The 16,713-nt window shown below is 35.5% G+C and overlaps 1 protein-coding gene across 3 annotated transcripts in view; it reads left to right on the top strand.

Moving 5' to 3' along the window:
- Gulp1 (GULP PTB domain containing engulfment adaptor 1) overlaps positions 1–16,713 on the top strand; it is a 212,881-nt gene that overhangs the window by 154,908 nt on the left and 41,260 nt on the right. The gene's annotated exons all lie outside the window — the stretch shown is intronic.

Below are 16,713 nucleotides of genomic sequence, written 5' to 3' on the forward strand. Positions count from 1 at the left end.
CAAACTTATTTCTTCATAGTTCGTCTTGCTTTACTTTTTTCTGATTAATTTTCTCCTCTTACATGTCAAGAATAGTCTCTTTAAATGCAATTTGAAATATAGTAGAAATATTTTTAATTTTTTTCTTTGAAGAAAGACTTTGGCTCCTGGGAACTTGAGCTAAGTAATCAAGTAACCTCCCTTTGTCTTCAGCTTCTCTTCTGAACTTTACTGCTGTCTCTTGCTTCAAATGAAAACAAATTCTCCTTAAAAGGCTACTAAATCTCATTACTTCTCAAGTAGTTTCATACCTCTTCTTGTAATACCAGACCTGGCATGAAATATGACATGTGAATTGACTGTCCTTCTATTAGTCCCCAGAGTGCCCCGAGTTTGAATCACCTGTCAGCAAACTAGCACTTTGCCTCATATATATTGCCAGTCTTGGGACTTAAATTTAGGGCCTGGGCACTGTGCCTGGGCTTTATGGAGGCCAGGACTTTACCACTTGAATCACAGGACCACTTCCAGCCTTTTCTATGTATATGCTACCAAGGAATCTAACCCAAGGCTTCATGAATGGTAGGCAGGCAATCTACAACTAGGGCATGCTTCTGGTCCCAACTTTTCCTCTCCTTGTTGACATCTTACTTAATAGTCTTTCTTCCCCGAATAACCCAGTACTACAAAGCAGCTTATAACATCCAGAGTATAATGTTTAATATTCTGATAAAATCAACTACGTTTATGCCATAGATTTATTGATTTCCCTGCCAACAAATATTGCCAAGCCTGTGACATAGCATTCACATCAAGCTTTTCGCACGCGTGTGTGTGTGTGTGTGTGTGTGTGTGCGTGCATGTGTAAATTATAACCAACAGGTTTAACATTTTGCCACAAAATTAATTAATGGACATGCCTACCAAATTATATAAGAATTAGTGGTATTGAGATTATTTGTGAGGTTTTTTTCATTTAAATTCTATGCCTGTGCATCATAAACTACACTATCTAACAGGCTAAATTTCAGATTGCATCTAACCACATGGAAACATGTGGTTTACCACAAGCATAATTTTTTTTTAAGACCTGGAATTTGAATTCATGTATGGGCACTGTCCTTTTATATTCAGGGCTAGTACCTTACCACCTTGAGCCACAGCTCCATTTCAGGAATTTTTTGGTGGCTAATTGAAAATAAGGTTTTCACAACTTTGCTGCCCTTCTGGGTTTGTATCATGATCCCCAGATCTCAGACGCCTCAATAGGTAATATTAAAGACATGAGTCACCAGTACATGGTCCTGAGTGATCTGTTTCACTGTTTTGTTTCTTGGAAATTTTAATCAGTAACATGTGAAATATGATACATTGCTTATACACCCTTTTATAAAAAAAAACAGTTAGCTCATGTCATGAATACATTTTCTAATATGTATTTTATAGGGACTTGTAAATTTCAGATTCCTACTTATTAAATTCTTAATTACAATGGGACCAATGATTTCTCATGGAAAGGTTTGTTTTCTTTCTTACATTCACTTATATAATTTCAAATTAGTCCCTAAAAAAACAGAAACTAACTAATTACAGGTATTTTATAAAATCTATCTGGATTGTATAGAATGACACAAGTTAATTAAGTAAGTCCTGGCTTTTATCTATAAGACAGTTTTATTCTCTTATTTGATACATATCTATTAAATAATAATTTTCTAAATATTAACTACTGTATCACTATAATGAGCTATGTTGTTTATCTTAGTCCTTATGACAAAAATATATTAATATGATTTTCACAGATTAATGGACTTAAAAATGCAAAGAAGAGGCACTAAAACAACTTAGTGAAATCAAAGCAATATTTAGATTTTTCAATTTAGTAAACATTACTTTTTAATTTTTTTCTTTTTTTTTTTTTTTTGCTACTCATGGGACTTGAACTCAAACGGTTTGGGCACTGCCCTTGAGCTTTCTCAAGCCTAGAGCTGTACCACTTGAGCCACAGCACCACTTCCAGCTTTTTCTGTATATGTGGTACCCAGGAATCGAACCCAGAGATTCATGCATTCTAGGCATGCACTCTGTGACTAGGCCACACTCCCAGCCCCGCTTTTGAAATCTTTGAAGCACAGTATTTGTGCAATTATGTTTGTTTGGTCTGATGATAATTTGAAGTATACACATCTATAATGATGTTTCAACTCTTACTTTCTCACAATTCTATAAATTCCTCTGATGCTCTTTGTCGCTATGCAGAATAAAGTTTTACCTTGTTCACTGGAGACTATCTTTGAAGACAATAACAGCTACCAAAAGTAAAGTCCATTGACTTCAATCCATTGTTTTTACATCGTAAATTGATAAATTTCCTAAGGAAAAAGGTGCCTCCTCTCCACTATCTGCATTTTTATCTGAACTTTTTGTCCAACCACACATCTGCTTTGCATTTCTTCCTGGCAGGATGTCTAGGGTTCTAGTAACTGAGGCCCCTCTGACACCCATTGAATGCCATCAAGACTTGAAGAAGTTCTTTCCCAAACTGTCAGCTGTGTGTGAAATGTTGTCTACCTGGAGATAACTAATCACAATTTCTAAAAATTCAATAATTCTCACAGTTGGTTTATTTGAGCTTTTGAGAGCCATAGACTTGTGTTTGTGCAATTGTTTCAACTGAAATGTTCAGAAGATAGAAAATATTGTTGGATCAAAATTTGTTTCCTACTTAGATAGCAAATAGTATATACAATATCTAGGTTACATATAAATTTTAAGTTTTCACTAGACACTCCTGGATATAACATATACCTAAGTTTTAATGCCAGTGACATTGTTTGTAACCCAAATCTTCATTTGGTTGTGTTTTCTTATCAGTTTTAAATGAAAATATTTAATATCAGGAGTTGGTCTGATATGTATTTTACACTAAATATAATAGGCAAGAAGCTAAAATGGCATGTCACAAAATGCTTAACTTGAACAAATATGTTAAGAATAAATATAGCTGGTTGCCAGTAGTTCATGCCTGTAATTCTAGCCATTCATGATGCTGAGTTCTGACAATCATAATTCAAAGCCAACCTGAGCAGAAAAAGCATGAGTGACTTTTATGTCCAGTTAATTACCAATAAGCCAATAGTGAGTCTATGTCTCGAGTTGTAGAACACAGCCCTGAATGAAAAAGTCAACAGACAGCACTGAGACCCTCAAACCTTACTACTAGTGCATACACACATGGGTGTGTTTGCATGCACACATACACAATAAATAAATGGAAGTGCATAGACCGTTAATAAATGTTTTATGTATTAGTGTATAGCTTATAGTTCTTTTTTTATTAAATTTTTTTATTGTAATTAGTAAAAGGGTTACATGATATTTGCCAGATAGAAGGTGCATTAATTCACATACATTGATACCCTTTCACATGTCTTGGTACCCATTTCCCTCCCTCCCTCACACCCCCACCCGTCTTGGTTTTCCCCCCTTCCCTATCAAATTTCAAATATCCAAATACAAATAAATTCAATATATCAGATAACAAAGTGAGATACTATACCAATATGAGATAACCAAGGGACAGCAAAGGAGATGAGAGACAACATAGTACATTAAGGACAACAATCATTCATTATATGGCTTTTGTTTCAATATCCTGGAGGTCCTTTCAATTAGCTTCACATTATATGTCCTTATGTATCAAGATTTTGCTCTATTGCAAATCTCTGCTAGTAGAGCCCAAGGTTTCTACTGATTATGACGAATGAGGGAAACCATTGAGCCTAAGTTCCTTTGAGTCTGGCTTACTTCACTTAATATGATTTTTTCTAAGTCTTTCCATTTCCTAACAAATGGGGCGATGTCATTCTTTCTGACAGCTAGCTTATAGTTCTTTTACTAAGTGAACTGTATGAGGTTCAGTTCTATGGAAAGCTTATGAAAACAGTGAGCCTTAGTATTTGATATATTAATCAAATACATTATTTTGAATAGGAATGGACACTTTTGGAGAAAATATAATGAAATGTAGTTCCATATGTATAAAAGAAGCTCTTACATAATTTGAAATGATTACTAACCAGGTTATTAATTTTTTAGAAATGCTGCAATAAATGCATAAAGGTCTGTGCTAATACCAGGATTAGAACTTTCAAGAGACATCTGAAAAATACTCACAGGAACTGCCCTAGAATATGCTGGCATTGATTTTTTTCAAGGCCAAGGAAAATCAAATAAAATCAACATATACCAGGGTTCAAACAAAACCAATTAAGCATTGGATAAGTAGTTCTAATGAGTGATAATTGCCTTCTTGTGTTAAAAGAAATCTTAAATTAAAATGTCTTTAAAAATGAAGAAGCGGGGCTGGGAGTTTGGCCTAGTGGTAGAGTGCTTGCCTAGCAGCATGAAGATTCAGGTTCCATTCCTCGGTACACATCCATAGAAAAAAGCCAGAAGTGGTGCTGAGGCTCAAGTGGTAGCGCTCTAGCCTTGAGAAAGTCAAAGGACAGTGCTCAGACTCTTTCAAGCCCAGGACTGGCAAAAAAAAAAATCTTAAAAAATGAAGAAGCATACACATAAAATATTAAATAAAATTAGTGAGTTGCATTTAGTCAGGATGACTTAATTGTACCGGGAACATGAAATACGACAGTGAGAGTAGAACAGTTGCTCATTTTTACCCATGAGCAGGAGAGAATTACATTATTCATTGCTGAAGAGAAACTGCATATCCACTCACGTTAGTGTCAAATTGCAAGGCAGACTCATTAAAGTGAAAGAAACCCAACTTTATTATGCAAATATAAACCCTCTGCTCTCTCCAACCCCACTATGGGAATCACCCAGAAGCTATCATATGTGGATTCTTTTTTATTTCTCTTAGTATTATTATATTCAAACAGACACATGGGTTTTGATTTCAACAAGCCTATTTATGCATGTGATGTATCTTGATCTGGATAATGCCCTTCTGTCATTCTGCCTCACCCTTCCATCTCTAGCCACATCTGTTTCTTCGACTTCCCTTGTTCCATTTTGATGAATGCATATTGTATTCATTCTCCTGTCCACTTTGTAGTTGATTCCCTTCTACTTAGCCTTCACCCCTCCCAGCATGATATATTTCAGCTTCCTGAGAGTCAAATTGTTAAAGTGTCAGTTGTTCAAAGGGGCTGCAATATATAATACAAAACCTGAATATATCATATTTTAATCAGTTGATCATGCATGAATATAATATGACCTTGTATGTGTATTCCTATGTATTTCTGTTTGGGTCTAAATTCTGTATATGTAGAAAATATGTACCCTTTGTCTCGCTGAGGCTGGCTCATTTCACTCCATGTGATTTTTTTCCATATCTTATTTTATTGTAAGTGACATATTATTCTTCCTGATTGATGAATAAAATTTCTTATACAAACACACATACATGTATACACACATATATCATTCATCTGTAATAGGACAACTACATCAGGCAACATATAGGCAGACAGAAACTGGTGGAAATTAGTTATTGAGGCTTCTGTTTTCTGTTTGCCTCTTGGGGCATCAGTTACAGCTTCCTAGCATATTTATTTATTCCTTTAAACTAATTATATTAACTCATTCTAAATTCTAAAACCAAATATAAATCTGGGATGTGACTTAGTGACAGAGTGCTTGCCTAGAAGGGTTGAACTTCTTGATACCACATGCACAGAAAAAGCTGGAAGTGGTTTGTGGCTCAAGTGGTAGAACTCTAGCCTTGAGAAAGCTCCAGGACAGTGCCAAGGTCCTGAGTTCAAGCAACAGCACTGGCACTCTAAAAAGCAACCTTAGAGCAAATAAAAATACTCCTAACTATTATCATTGGAGGCATCTATTTTTGGAAACAGGCATTTACTGAATTCCTGCTATCTGTTAGCAGGGAATCTATCCATTTCAATTTACTCAGTGTATATGTAAGTACAGAGATATCTATCTACATTTTATAAAAGAATAATCTGCTGCTCAGACAGGTTAAAATTCCTGGAACTCGGAAAGAATTCAATTTCTTCAGCTAGGTGGTATGCCACTCCAAAACCTATTGTATAGTTCTATGAGACCACATACATGGGAAACTTTGATTCTGTGTTTATCACTGTATCTAAGAACCAGAATGACACCTGGTACATGTAAGATTTTCCATAAACAATTGCTAAATTAAAGAAGGTCTGCTCCTGCGCACTGTGAACTCTCACTGGTGCTTTCATGATGGAAGAAGGACTTCACTGTGAATGAACAGAGGTATATACTCATAGTCATATTAAGTTCTGTCAATCTGTTCTGGCCCCTTGGGGGGTTAAATTGTTTGATTTCGTGTGCTGCCCATCCTTGCTTGATTTTGTATCTCTAAACAGAGAGGTAAAAACCTGGAAGACGAGGTAAGTCTAGATTTCTTTAAGTGACATGGCACACTATTGAGATACACATAAAGCAATGTTTTGCAGAATTTAATGGGCTATGTTAATCTGTTGATTGAGTATCTGCTTAAAGAAATTAGTCCAATTGCATTTCAGATAAGTCCTTAGGCCACACTCATTTTTTATTCAAATTACCTCTGCATAGTCTATCTAGATCTTCAGTGTATATTCAACCCCATTTCTCTCTAATGAAACAAGGGCAACTGTTTGAGTAGATCCTGGGGCTCAAACTCACATACTGGGCACTGTCCTTGGACATTTGCTCAAGGCTAGTGCTCTGCCACTTGAGTCACAGCACCCCTTCAGGCTTTTTCTGCATATTTGGTAACTAGGAATGGAACTCAGGGCTTCATGTATGCTACATGAGCACTCTATCAGTAGGCTAAACTCCCGGCACTCTTCTGTAATACATTGTAATGGACTGCTACTTGTCACTTGGAATGAGATCTTCTCCAAAATAGCTTAAAATTTGAAAACAAACAATGATCATTTACACCCAGAAACTGCTGTAGTAGCAGCTATTGCAAATTTGGAAGTGTTCTTATTGCAGTTTATTTGGATTGTTCTCAAATAATGGAGCTCACTGTGGTGTGCAGTGAATAATGAAGAAAATCAAGCATCCTTTCTCCTATCTACCAACAGCAGCATTATTATATATAGGATTTGGGTCTATTTTATTTGCTTCTGTGTTCTCGATGCCTGGAACCTTGACAGACACATAGATAATGCATGGTCAATATTCTTGAAAAGTATATGATAAAGAAATACTGATGACTAATATTAATAATGATAATCACAATGCACACCTGGAGAAAGAATTTGAAGAATTATTTCACTAAAATGGATAACTATGGATTACAGTTAGCTCAGAGGAATGGTGAAGGTACTTGAAATATTAAGTGTCCCTCCAGATAAATGTATTTAGAGTTCAGAAATGCAGTCAGATTTGGAAGGTGGCTTTATGGAAGTTCTAACATAAAGAAAAACAGTAAGTGACATGGTAGAAGTAGTCCTTAGGTTCTTAGAAAAGTCTACAAGTTGATTGCTATGAAGATATAAACATGAATGCTCAAGATGCTTAGCGTTTAAAAACAATAGATGTTAACAGAGACAGACAAAACATATGAGATTGTTTTCTTGGTTGTACCTGGGCAATACTATGTATGATAGAAACAAGAGTAAATTTGGCTTATTGTATTGTCAAAATCTTAGTGAAAATGAAGAATGAGATATGTGTAATTAGTCAACATTGTCTTATAACTAATACAGTAAGCAAAAACTAAGTAGGAAAATTAATTAACTACTAAATCAATTTTAAAAGTTAAACAGTTGCATTGCCTTTTATTGGTAGTTTATGGTACGTTAAATAAGTTAAAATGTACGTTAAACTCTCTGGGAACAGGGTAAATATTTTTAGAGTATTGTCACAATAGTATTTAAAGAAATACAGTGCATAACAATTGAGCAGCAATGGTACCTAAGAGTCTCTGAAAAACTACTAGAGTGAACTTACTGAAGTGTAGACATACCAACCCATATTTATATCCTAAAAGTATCACTTGTCTTATGTTGCATTTAAACTTGATTAAATTGCCAAAGAATTGTTAATAATCTCAACATAATTCAGAAATGTACTAAGTTAGAAACTATGGTATTAACGAAGATTAATACAATTTTGTGGCAAAATAAAATAAAACACCATTTTATTGTATTTTATTGTCAGGATAATGTATAGAGGGGTTACATTTACATTGGTCAGGTAGTGGACACATTACTTCTCAACCCTGATACCCTTCTTAGTCCCCTTTTCCCTTCCCCCTCCACACCTAATCATTTTTAAAACACCTTTTTGTTCGTGTGCTTACCAGTCCTGGGGCTTGAAAGAAAGGCCTAGATACTGTCCTTGAGCTTTCTCAAGGCTAACACTCTACCACTTGAGCCACAGGACCACTTCTGGCTTTTCTATGCACGTGGTACTGAGCAATAGGACAGGCCAGGAAAGCACTAGGCCACACTGCAGGCCCCAAGGAAAACACTTGAATGTGTTTGTTTTTGAGGAGCCAAGCTTCCTCAAAAGCCAAAATCCAAAATTAACGTGTTTTTTTCCTTGCCTACTTCACAGTACTTTGTTAGTACCTTTTGTTGTTGCTGTTGTTATGACTATTTTATTATTTGATTTGATTTCTAAGCATGAATTGATAGGATTTACTCTATAGAACACACAGAGTGAATTTTCTCCTTTGATTTTCACAACATAAAACTCATCCTCTTTTTGTGAATGAGAAAAAGGAAAACATGGAAGGTTCAGTAAATTGTGGAATTAAAGTTTGTAAATTAAGCCTTCATCTGACTGAGAAGCAAATCAAATATTCTGACTCCATTTTATTTTAAGTATCTCTAACAACAGAAAGCACATTTAGCATGAATCTTTATTAGCCAGATGGATATGGCCTTTGCAAGTAATATGATTCCAAATTAATCGTACATTCAGTATGTCATATTATTTTCCCTTCGGTTCTGTTGTACTTGAGGTAGTAAAAGTAAAGAATATGTGTCTGTGAATCCGGAGAACTAACAGTCCAGCCCTGGCCCTACTAATTACATCGTGACCTTGGGACATCCTTTCACTTCCATGATCCCCAGGTTCGTTCTCATCTGTAAAGTAATGAGATGTAAGGGAAAATATCTCAGTAGCCCATGGACTTTAATCATGCAATTATCTAATGGAAAAATGGGTCCAAAGCCCATGCTTTTGACTTTCTGTGTGAGTTGATGCTCATTTATTTTTATAACTCTTCTGTTCACCACAGTGTAGGTGAATAACCTGCCATTCATTCCACCTTTTTCATTCCCCAGTTGTAAAGGGTGATTGATTGGGGAGGAAGGTCCAGAAAAAATACAGAAACCTGCTGAATCTTTCTATGATCATGGAGTACAGATTCAGTTTGAGGCCCTTTTCTATAGTATCACAGGCTCTCATTTGTAGCTACTGCATTTGTTTGAACTCAGTATTCTTATTTTAAATGCAACAGATCCTGAATCCGTGTAAAATAAGAACAGATAATTTAATAGAAAATCCTCCTAATAAGAAATCTATCATGGGAACAAAAATAAATTGCAAACTTCTTTAACTCTGAGTGTCATATGTTTTATTTTCCATCAAAATTTCCTGGTCCTCCTTTAAAAAAGAACCTTTAGAGTATTTGATAATTTTAAATTATAACCTTTCTGTCTTGATTTATTTTTTCAGTATTATAGGCATGGCAATTAGGTAATAGTTTAAAATCCAATTGATTTTGACCCTTCCAGCGCAATTGACTGTTATGAGGAAACTTTGTAAAATGATTTTTCTCGTGTCGCTTTGCACTATGACATGGTAATTCAGCCAAATAAAGACCATAAAATTAAATTGCCTTCCTCATGTACAGCTTATCTGCTGGATGCAGTCGAGTAGCTAAAGGATTAAAAGTATAAATTTGTCTCCCAAGATTTGTCTCATTAGATGTGTACTCTTGGTTATGAAAGTAAACACCCACACATATGTTTTTCCTATCACTAGAATATTAGTTAATGAGTCTTTCACAAGAATTTATTATTTATAAATATTAGTGTTAAAGTTATTTATGTTGTAAAAAGTAGTAATTTTATTTCTATTATATTTTAAGGTAATTGAGTAGCAACATGCCATATGTAAATGAAATGTGTATTTCAAATATTTCTGCTACAAATTTGATCCTTCATATGTTAAATGGTGTCATATTTTCTAATAGGAGACTGTAATGATTTAGTCAGTCACTGCTGCTGTTTCTAATTTAACTCTACACTATCAAAGTGATAGTAAAGCCTTGGAGAAGCAGAGCAGCCACTTTGGATCTATGTGGTGTCCAACACTGCTCTCTACTGGCAAAGTAAGACACAGCACAAATTAGTCAACCTTTCACAGGGGTAAAAATTTGAAGTAATATTGGAAAATGAGGAGAGGAACAGAGGAAGAATGAAGTCATAATATTCACTGCATATCTTACAAAATGAGGAATGTTCATGGGGTAAGTGGATGGGAGGGATGGGTAACAATAATTAAAGAGTATACTGATCCAGATGTATTATGTACCGAGTTTTACATCTTAAAGATGATTATGTGTGTGTGTGTGTGTGTGTGTGTGTGTGTGTGTGTGTCTGGGTCTGGGTCTGGGTCTGTGTCTGTGTGTCTGTGTGTATGTTTTAAAAGTGGAGGCAGGCCGGGTACCGGTGACTCATGCCTCTGATCCTAGCTCTCAGGTGTCTAATATCTGAGGATCATGGCTCAAAGCCAGCCCGGGCACAAAAGTCCATGAGTCTCTTACCTCCAGTAGCCACTAAGAAACCGAAGTAGTGCCAGTGCTACTCTTGAGCTGAAGAGCTCAAGAACAGCACCCAGGCCCAGAGTTCAAGCCCCACAAACAACAAAAAAACCAAAACAAACAAACAAAAAAGGAAAGAAAAGAAAACGTGGGCATTTTTAAACTTCTACATGGTTTTGTAAAATGCTGATGTGGCGCATCAAGGTATGCAAACGTTAATTGAAACAATAATCACATCAGTTGTGGGCATTAGTTTAAAAGAAATGTTTTTTTCTGATTTACTTAACTAAATAATAAATGTGAGGAAATATTCATCAAATAATAGATATTTCAATTTCATTTTAATTTGAGAGTATTATAAGACATGGGTTCTATGACTTACCTTGAATTTGAAATTAGATCAGTGATACTATATACTTGTCCTCTAGTTATCCAAGTCTTTCTAAATGTCTTTTTAAGAAGACATTATAAGTTGGATCCTAGAGGAGCAGCCTATAATTCTACCTCTTCAGGTGGCTGAGATCTAAGGATAGTAATTAGAAGCCAACCAAGTCCCTGAGACTCATTAACTACAAAAAAGCTGGAAGTAGAGCTGTGGCTCAAGTGGTCGAGTGCTAGCCTTGAGCTAAAAAACACTCAGATACAATTCAAATCGCACTACGCACAACTAAATCATATTTGTAGTCACCACTGCCCATCCTACCTGTTGCTCCCAGTTCCTTACATACACTTTATGCCTGTTCAATCCCCTCCCTTAACAAAGTTATAAGACTTAGTGTAAAAGGAAAGAGCTCTTTTAAGCCTGGGCACCTATAGTATGATTTTTTTTCCATCATAGACTGTACACTTGTCTCAAAATCAACATTTTATTTGCACTTGGTCATTTTCTTTCAAAAAACCCTGTGAAGTTTGATATTCAAATTTCTCATCACAAAGTGTTTGTTGTTGTTTTTTTCCCTCTTTGGGATTTTGGTTTTTTTTAATTTATTACTACATCAGGGCTAGTGGGTTTTTTTTTATATTTGTATTATTATTCAGGGTCCATACAGAATTATCAGTGTAGGCAGAGAATAGGCTATGAGCATCCAACAAGAAGCATATGTTTATATCCAGACATGCATCAAATGACTTTATGGTCTGATGTGGCTGGGCAGGGCAGAGCAGTGAGAAGGGTCCTCAGCTGTCTCAGGATGATGCCTGCTGTGCTTTCATGTGTGCTTTTACCATTATTGCGATGGAGTCCTTCAGTCGGGAACTGTGTTTCTGAAGAGGTACGTTTTTTGTTTTTTGCTTTTTTTTTTCTTCAGGATTTCCTGTTGTCTATTTCTAACACTCTATACAGTTTCAAGTGCAAATTCCTGAGACACTGATTTTCACAACTAAGCATGCATGCAAATAATCTAGAGGAAATAATTAAACTTGCTAGTCCAACTTCCAAGAGTTCTGATTCAGTCTATAAATACACATACATGCACACATATATGTGCATATATATGCAGATGGCTAGATAGATAAATAATGCTGATTCAACCCAGTTCAGCAATCAGGTTTTGAAAAAGATTGTCCTAGACCATTTCTGTAATTGTTCTATATTGTATCTTTTATTTTGTTTATATAAATTGTCTAAGTATTTTGCAAAAGGGTCTCAATTTAACATGTCAGTTTATTAGTACAGTACATCTTTTCAATGTCACTCACTCCACTATCCTTCCTCATTTTTTAGGAGGGTAGAGCAGTGGGGATTGGGCAAACACTTGAACCATGGCTCCAGCCTCTTTTTGCATGGGTTATATTCAAAGATAGGATTTCTCTCTTTGTGTGCAGATCAGTCTGAGCTGTAAGCATTGGTTGACACAGAATCTTGACTCAATCTCCTTTTTGCCTACTGGACTTCAAATCATGACCCCCAGATATCAGCTTCCCGTGTACTAGCATTATAGACTAAAGTCACAGCTAAGTTCTACAGTAGCTGGCTTTTTCATGTGAGAGGCTTTCCTCAAATGTATTTATATATTTTCTATGTTTTGATACTTAAGACTAAAGCCATTCAAAAACAAACTGGTAATTCTTTGTCAATTGGTATCTGATCAGGTAATTATACTTCACATAGTAGTTCTTAGTTAGCATATGTTATGTTGTTTCTCCTTGTCTCCTGCTGGGAGACTTCTAAGACTGGCAGGCAGCATGCTGGGAGCCCATAAATAGCATATGTATATTTATTTAGTGTCTTTGATCCTGGTAGGTTTCTCACTTTTGTTATCCATGCTTGCATGTTGTAGTCTGTAGCTCTACTGGTCAAGTTGGGTTAACAGTTCTTTTATGTGAAGAGAGTGGCTGAATTCCTTGGCCATAGCATTTATTTCCATTCTTACTATTGAGGCACAGGTATAATCAGGGAGGATCAGTCATATTTAACAAGTAGGACTTATTACAGTTTTTGATATAACAGGCCATTTCAGTTATATATGGCTCTGTGTACTAGATATGTTTCTGGAATGGACGTATTAAAGAATTTAAGTAGTTTCATAACTCAGTTTTTTCCATAATTGTGTGCATGTGTGTGTGTGTGTGTGTGTGTGTTTACGCACATGTGCATGTGTGTCAGTACTACGGCTTGAACTCAGGGCTTAAAGACTCTCTTTAGTTTTCTTGCTCAAGACTAGCATTCTACCATTTGGTATCCTCCCCTTCTTTTTTTCCACTGGTGTGTGTGTGTGTGTGTGTGTGTTTGTGTGTGTGTGTGTGTTTTCTTTGTTCTTTATTTTTGACAGTCTCAATGTATTGCCCAGGTTGAACTCAAAAACTTGCAGTCCTGCTTTATCCTTCCAAGGGTGGCAGACCAAAAAAAAAAAGTTGGAATTAAGTAGCAAAGTCCATATTAAGATGTCTTTTAATTTAATACTTCCCATCCCTTAAGGGTTCTTTCAGTGTTTTATTACTCAGCTAGTTTAATTAAAGCCTGTGTGAAGGAAACATGTTAAGAGGTCCCTGGAGCAGCACTAGAGGTGGATTCATTCAGAATATTCTAGGAATTCTTCCATAATTGTCCCATTCAGACCTATTTGCATAGAATAGTAATGACTCCTGACATTTCTGCAGAGCTTGAACATTCTTCCAAAAATATTGCCAGTTTTATGCCCCAGAGTTAACACCTTCGGTGTTACCTTCTGGCTTTTGTCTATGACTGTATCTTCTCATACAAATCCATCCATGAATGGTGAATCTCTCTGTGCTTCAAAAAATTCAAAAAGTTGAAAAAAAAAGTCTGCCCTATGGATTTACTCCATACCCCCCCCAAAAAAATCTCTTATTGTGTTCTACCATTTTCTGTTATTTGAACCTTTTGTCCTTGCTGGATGATTCAAAACAGTCCTTTTCAGACCTGGTGTTACAATAAAATTATCTCAAGAGTTTTTAAAGTACACAGATGTCCTGGCTATGTGCCAAACCAATTAAATCAGACATTTAGAAACTGATAATAACTTTAAATGACCTCTGGTGAATTTATCATGAGCTAAAGGTTGAAACTCATAAAAAAGAGAAGAACTATAACAGACTCACTAGGGTCAGCAATAGGTTTGGCTGTCTCCCATACCTTGGATGCCGCATTTCAGTTCCTCTTGAACTAAGATATTTTTGCTTAACTGTATCTTTTATGTACAGCTGGTCAACCAATAAGCTAATATCAAAGCGGAGCAAACTGAGTTCCTAAATTGTTATGCCAAATCCTAAGTAGCTAGTTCAATTTAATTTCATCAGTTTTTTTTACAAAGGAACCAGTGCATTATATAGAACATGAGATACATAACTCTTCTCTTTCCTTCAGTACAAATGAACTTTGACTCCTGTATGATTTTATCAGAATGAGAAGAGTAATTATTTCTTATATTTTCAAATCACCTTTTTAATTTATTTTCCACTGTCCAGACCTGATGACTATTTTTTTTCTTTTTTTTTTTTTTTTGGCCAGTCCTGGGCTCGAACTCAGGGCCTGAGCACTGTCCTTGGACTTTCTCAAGGCTAGAGCTCTACCACTTGAGGCTCAGCACCACTTCCGGCTTTTTCTATGTATGTGGTACCGAGGAATTGAACCCGGGTCTTCGTGCATGCTAGGCAAGCACGCTACCACTAGGCCAAACTCCCGGCTCCCTGATGACTATTTCTTTTTTTTTTTTTTGCCAGTCCTGGGCTTGAGCTCAGGGTCTGAGCACTGTCCTTGGACTTTCTCAAGGCTAGAGCTCTACCACTTGAGCCTCAGCACCACTTGCGGCTTTTTCTATATATGTGGTACCAAGGAATTGAACCCGGGTCTTCGTGCATGCTAGGCAAGCACTTTAACCACTAGGCCAAATTCCCGGCCCTGATGACTATTTTTAACACTGATCCGTGAACTTTATATCTTGTTTTCTTCAATTTTTGATTAGTGCGTATTAATTTCACAGTGGGTTTTATTATTATATTTTCTTACATAAATACACTTTGACTTTATTCACCTCATTCATTGTTCATTCATTCCATGTATTTTTTATAACTTCTAAATGAATTTAATAAGACATTTTCCTACATTTATATGGTAAACATATCCTATTCCCCTCTCCTCATATCTCATCCTTCCTTTTCCCTGTGGTCTCATAGATTTTATACGTAGAATTCCCCAAAATACCAAGCACTTTACAAAGGTCATCCTTTCCACCATTACTAAAGATTCTGATTTGTTGGACAAAAGAATTTCAAATTTTACTTTTTAACTTTGATAGCTAGGTAGTTCCCATGCCAGTAATGCAGAAAGCCTGCTTCCAAAAAATGAGACTCTTAGATTGTCTGATTGCTATTTTTCAAGACCGAAGGAACATGACTTTATTCCTCATTTCTATTATCTAAATTAACACATGAAACCACATCCAGTTAATTTACCTAATTTTTTTATTTGAGCCTCTTAATCTTTTCTGTGAACTGAGCATATTCTCATGTCTAGTCTATACCTATGAGAAATTATGATTTCATGACCATCTTTGTTTAAGGGCTGGTAACTAATAACAAGAGAAATACTCTGTGAGGGAATTTAATAATTATTCACAGTGTACATATGTGTATATTGTTTTAGAAAAAACCCATATTTCAGTTAGTTGACTTAAAACATTTTTTAATATTGACTCTAATGGCCATACCACCCTGAATGCGCCCGATCTCATCTGATCTCAGAATATTGACTCTAATTTCTTAATATTTACTGTCTTAATATTGACTTTTTAAGAGCTATATCTCTCTAGGGTAGATATTTTATTATAATAATTTTATGGTTAATATTTATAATTGTTATTGCAATGATATAACGTGTTTCCTGTTTTTTAGGTATTATATCTAAATATCATCAGTGTCTAATGGTTAGAGTTCTTTTAAAATATACTTAAATTATAGGTCATGTATATTTTACTTTTTAATATAATTAAATAAAAATTTACTGAGTAGTTCATTCTGTATATTAAAATCATGTCTTTCACATCCACAAAACATATAAAAAAGATAAAAGTAGTAACAAAAGCACATACATATTGCTTTGAATTTACAGATCATTCTTAATTGTTAACATATCTATTAAATGCTAATTGTTCAAGCCGACTTGATTCCTTTGGTGACCGTGAAATAATTTTAGTTTTCTTTCTTGTGGATATCTTCAAATAATATATTTCACAAAAATTATAATAATTAAAATGAAAGTTCTTTTGGAAACTAGGTACTTAAAAAGCTGATATAGGCCGGGAGTTTGGCCTAGTGTTTAAAGTGCTTGGCTAGCATGCATGAAGACCCAGGTTCGATTCCCAGTACCACATACATAGAAAAAAGCTGGAAGTGGTGCTAAGGCTCAAGTGGTATTGCTCTATCCTTGAGAAAGTCCAAGGACAGTGCTCAGGCCCTGAGCTCAAGCCCAGGACTGGCAAAAAAAA

This window comes from Megascapheus bottae, chromosome 21 (assembly GCF_031878675.1).
Source record: "Megascapheus bottae isolate mThoBot1 chromosome 21, mThoBot2.hap1, whole genome shotgun sequence".
Classification (NCBI taxonomy): Eukaryota; Metazoa; Chordata; class Mammalia; order Rodentia; family Geomyidae; genus Megascapheus; species Megascapheus bottae.